Here is a 6,063-nt window from a genome sequence, read left to right as displayed (position 1 = left end):
TGCATCTGAGGGATGGTTAGCTGGCATGCTAACCAGGAAACCCATTCTCAAGGCAGCTACAAATACATCTCTTATCCATAATTTGATCGGTATCCAATGTTTTGCTAATTAGCATACTAAATGTCAGGGATATTTATTGGGAAATAGTGGCCTGTAGCCTAACATGATACCAAAAAGTTGCTCTTACTGGTGAAATTGAAGTTTCAAGATATGTGGACTGTCTACAAATACATTTCCAACCCTTGTATGGACAGGTTATCAGAATTCTTTCAGGCCTGCAGTTCACAACTTCCTTAAAGATAGTACCTAGGTTTACAGCTCTTCCTTTAGGAGGTCTATTGGTTATCCGATGCTGGCCATAAAAATAACAGAAACCTCTAGAATGTTGCCATGTCTGCCTCAAGTAATCCCCTCTTATAAGGCTGGTTCAAGAATCTAAAAAGATAAAAAGCTGGGACTGCAATGAACTTATCAGCTGAACTCTTTTGTGCCTGCTTTGTTAATGAATGCTTCTTTAATAAGTGTCTAAATGTGCAGCAGTATTTAGCCTAAGACATGTTTTCATTATAACCTGGTAATCAGGATGTAAAGGAGTGGCTATCCCAAATCCAACTCAACTTCTGTGGCCACTATCTACCTAAAAGAACCTAAGAGTTAAGCATGACAAAGTTAGCTTGGGTCAATTCACAACAATGGACACACACAAAGCCATGTTTTTCAAATTTATTTTTAATATTTCACATTAAATGAAATTTAACCATACTCAGTACAGAGCATTACCACAACAGTACACACAAAGAACTTTAAAAATAAAAGACAAAAGAATACAACCTTCAACAAGTTAAATGCCACTTTACTATGTAAACAAAAATAAAACCCTGATGCTAAAAAGATACATATTCAGAGGTAAAATACATATACAAAAACATTTAAACATTAACATAATCCACAACTAGATCACATTCTTTGCAAGAGAGTACAGATATTAGTACTCTACATCTACAAAATTTCAAAATCCTGTTAAAATCAAAACCACCTCTGGTTTATGATACAGCGCAATTCATAAGGCAAAAATATAGGCATTATCATCCAGTTCTTTAATTTCACTCATTTTTAAGGCAAACTTGGAACTTTTTGCTTAGGATTTTAAAATAAATGGGACTTAACACATGATAACTTGACAAAATTAACAATAAATTATCTCTAGTTAAATATGTATAAAATAAAAGATGTGGATAACAATTTTTCTCTCTGCAGAGATGTAAACTGGATTTTTGACTCCATATTCACACCAGTAAGAAAACCTGTAAACCTGTAATATTTAAAACTTATTGTATTCCTCACTCTTCAAATGTGAATCAATACTGAATCAATATACTGTAAGTGAAAATCTAATAAACATCCAGCCACAGAATAATTGTATCTAATTAAATCATGTCTAACTAAAGTGCTGTCTTACAAAGGAAAAAAAAAGGTTAAGAAGTAGAACTGGATGTTAACTTGACGTGTGACATCTTTATAAGTTATTAACTTTCAAACTACAGAGGTTATAGAGGTTATCACAAGTTTATTGAACTTTAAGCAGTGTATTTATTGTAGAATCTGATTTTCCTGAAAATGAGCACTTCGGTGACAATACCAGAAATCAAACACCAAAACTGAAAACAAACAGCATTATATTTACATATATTTCCTTCAATGTTAGCCAGAGCCTTGATAACATAATATTATTTTAAGTTTCTATAATTCTGTTTTTCTACTAGAAAATATATTATCCAATTTTAGGAAAGTTGGAGTTCTATAAATATTAGCTTTCAAATAATTCTCTTTCATGCCAATAAAACCTAATTGGACACCAGAGGACACAAATGTTTATACATAAATTGGATCTCCAATCACTTTTCATGATGTCGGAAATAAGGAATTAGCTTCACACTTTACCATAATAGTTATTTGGGTACAGGTCTCCCTTACTATATTTTACTCTTTGGGTGAAAAGGCTATATCTTATTTATATTTCTAGCCCCCATAGCATCTAGCACAGTATCTCATATAGTAGACCCTCCGTATCTGTCAAGTTATCAAAATAATTTTTCAAAACCTAATGCCAGGGCTTCCCTGGTGGCGCAGTGGTTGGGAGTCCGCCTGCCGATGCGGGGGCGCGGGTTCGTGCCCCGGTGTGGGAGGATCCCGTGTGCCACGGAGCGGCAAAATAAATGGGACTTAACACATGATAACTTGACAAAATTAACAATAAATTATCTCTAGTTAAATATGTATAAAATAAAAGATGTGGATAACAATTTTTCTCTCTGCAGAGATGTAAACTGGATTTTTGACTCCATATTCACACCAGTAAGAAAACCTGTAAACCTGTAATATTTAAAACTTATTGTATTCCTCACTCTTCAAATGTGAATCAATACTGAATCAATATACTGTAAGTGAAAATCTAATAAACATCCAGCCACAGAATAATTGTATCTAATTAAATCATGTCTAACTAAAGTGCTGTCTTACAAAGGAAAAAAAAAGGTTAAGAAGTAGAACTGGATGTTAACTTGACGTGTGACATCTTTATAAGTTATTAACTTTCAAACTACAGAGGTTATAGAGGTTATCACAAGTTTATTGAACTTTAAGCAGTGTATTTATTGTAGAATCTGATTTTCCTGAAAATGAGCACTTCGGTGACAATACCAGAAATCAAACACCAAAACTGAAAACAAACAGCATTATATTTACATATATTTCCTTCAATGTTAGCCAGAGCCTTGATAACATAATATTATTTTAAGTTTCTATAATTCTGTTTTTCTACTAGAAAATATATTATCCAATTTTAGGAAAGTTGGAGTTCTATAAATATTAGCTTTCAAATAATTCTCTTTCATGCCAATAAAACCTAATTGGACACCAGAGGACACAAATGTTTATACATAAATTGGATCTCCAATCACTTTTCATGATGTCGGAAATAAGGAATTAGCTTCACACTTTACCATAATAGTTATTTGGGTACAGGTCTCCCTTACTATATTTTACTCTTTGGGTGAAAAGGCTATATCTTATTTATATTTCTAGCCCCCATAGCATCTAGCACAGTATCTCATATAGTAGACCCTCCGTATCTGTCAAGTTATCAAAATAATTTTTCAAAACCTAATGCCAGGGCTTCCCTGGTGGCGCAGTGGTTGGGAGTCCGCCTGCCGATGCGGGGGCGCGGGTTCGTGCCCCGGTGTGGGAGGATCCCGTGTGCCACGGAGCGGCTGGGCCCGTGGGCCGTGGCCGCTGGGCCTGCGCGTCCGGAGCCTGTTCTCCGCAACGGGAGAGGCCACAGCAGTGAGAGGCCCACGTACCGCAAAAAACAAAAACAAAAACCTAATGCCATTCTCCTATTACTTTGATACCACATCCTAAAATGTAATATTCATTCATGTTTAAAACAGTATTAGCAATAATATATGGAACTTACATAACTATCCTTTGGGTTACATTAAAAATCACTTGAGTTCTATTACTATATTTAACAAATATTAAATAGCCAAACATTTCTAACAGATTAAGTCTTCATAACATAATTATAGAAGGCAATTATCTTCTGTATGATTAAATTAGTTTCTATTTCCCACTGTTACTTTTTTCCAAAATAGTTCTGGGCAATCTTAAATAGCTTTCTCCTCCTTGCCTGAGTATATAAAATTATTTCTAAAATCTTTAACCCTGGGAATTTATAATCAAACATTTCGAACCTTTTTAACACTAGAAATGTGGCTTTAAATTCACAATTTGTCAGCAAAGTACTCATGATGAAAATTCTCACAAGCTGAACGAGAAGGCTCTATTGTAAAGTTACCAGCTGTCAGGTCATAATACCTCTGGTTCTTATGTACAATTAAGTAGGTTTAGCAAACCTAAAATAAATATTTCTAAATTTGGGGGTTTTTTTTCTCTTCCTTTCACAGGGTTTCATAATTTGTTCTCTAGTATATTGCTCTTACTACCGCCCAAAATGTTTCACATTTAGTCTTCACTGAGATGAAATTTAGATTCTTCCAAAACAATGATCAACTTATGTCTTTGGTCTAATTTACCAAACGATTATATATTTTATACTAATTTGATAGTGGGGATGATATGTGAGGAAAACACTGTGAAAATAAAATGTATATATAGATCTGTTTACAATTAAAATAAATTTCTATAGTCTTTCAAATTCCCTTATCTTCTGGGGAGACGGGCTTAAAAACAGTGTAATAGGATGTATTTAATAATTAACATTGTTAATGTTATCAAGAATAACAATTCTTTCTGATATAAACAGAAAGAAGATTGAGATGGGGATTTAAAATTATGTATGTAATGGAATCTATTTTAAATTGCTTTCTTTAAATAAAGTCTAGGCCAATCACAATAGTGCACCTTGTTTCTATTCAACAGATTTATTCAAATCAATTATAAAGTTATTGCTATATATCATTAAGTTATTCAAACAAGCAACATAGAAAATATTCAGCCTGTCAATATTATTAGTAGCTCCAGTTGAGTTCTTAATTAGAAAGAGACTAAAAATCACTTGCAAGGTTTTATAATCTGTGCAAATATTCATAAAGCATGAAACTACTTATATGATTAAAGATGAGTTCACACAGTTTTGCAGTATATATTTAAGTCTACAACTGGCAGTTTATGGAAGAACAAGGAAAACTGAAAATTGCCTGGCTATAAATAGTTTTCAAGAAATAACATATATGCTAAGAAATGAACCTATGTTTTATAATTACAAATGGCTTCTTAACAATAGTTCTGAACATTATGGCACTTAAGAATGCAATATGAACTTTTTCTTAGGAAACAAATATAGTTTTGTAGAGACTATAAAGAGATAGTGGGAAGTTAAAAAAAAGAAAAGAGAAAGAAAAAATCAGGGGAAGGAAAACAAAATAACTACAGTACCAAAAATACAAGTACCAACAACCTAATAAAATGCAAAGTAATGTATTCAAGATTAAGAGACATTTACTAAAACATGCAAAACAAAATGAATTAACCAGTTCTTTTAAATAAGCTGTCACTTGGGTAAAGCAAACAATTTTGCTTTAAAAGATCGTTTCTTTAGTCAAAGTGGAACTGAATTTAGAACCATTACTCAAGTAAACATCAAGTTCCAGTTTTCCTCAATAACTTTAAAATATTCAGTTACCTAAGAAATGTACAAAATAATGCTTAACTGCCTAGTGCTTTATATTTAATGCATATATTTCTGTTTTTAAGAAGGGCATATAACATCTAGCACAAGAAGAAAGAAGATAAAATGTATCTTTCTTTAAATCACTATTCAGGAACCATGAAAAGTATAACAGGCCATCTGAATGTTTTTTGGATGTAAATATTAGTATAAACACTAACATTTTTAATAAGCACAAATGAACCAAGCTGGTAAAAATGAAAAATACTATCAAAATATGTCATGCATATCTAATATTTAACATCCAAAAGAACATTGGTATAGCCTTGTTACAGATCCTACAGTTAGCACCATTTTTATATCTGAATACTTTGAAAAAGCAAACAAAAGTCTTAAAAAAACTAAAATTATTGTAAGCATATATGAAAAAACTCAATGTGCACTAAGGGTGGTACTAAACATTTGTCAAATATTTACATCAACACTGGGAAGCCTGCTGGACTACTAAAAAAAAATTGAAACTGATATGCTTAACTCTTTCTATCCATGCTTAGCATACCATAGATGGGTAACTAAATTCATCCAGCATTAGCCTGCCCATATAAAAAAGGCATACACAGTAAGTATCTGATTGCTTAAAATAGGACCCGAAATCATGACAGTAAATGCATTTATCTTGCAAACTTATTACATCCCCAGCCCTAAAGCCATTTAGCAGTAAGAATATCCAGGTGACTCAGCATGGCTTGTAATTTACAACCCTTAAAAGTACCAGAAAAAAAAAAGCAGCCCTTTGTTTGTTTAAAATGTGAAGCATATGAATTTATACCCAACAGATAGTATCAGCACTCTGTCTAGTCACTCAGTATACTCCA

This window comes from Lipotes vexillifer, unplaced genomic scaffold (genome assembly GCF_000442215.2).
Source record: "Lipotes vexillifer unplaced genomic scaffold, Lipotes_vexillifer_v1.1 scaffold190, whole genome shotgun sequence".
Taxonomy (NCBI): Eukaryota; Metazoa; Chordata; class Mammalia; order Artiodactyla; family Lipotidae; genus Lipotes; species Lipotes vexillifer.
This window is presented reverse-complemented; position numbering follows the sequence as displayed.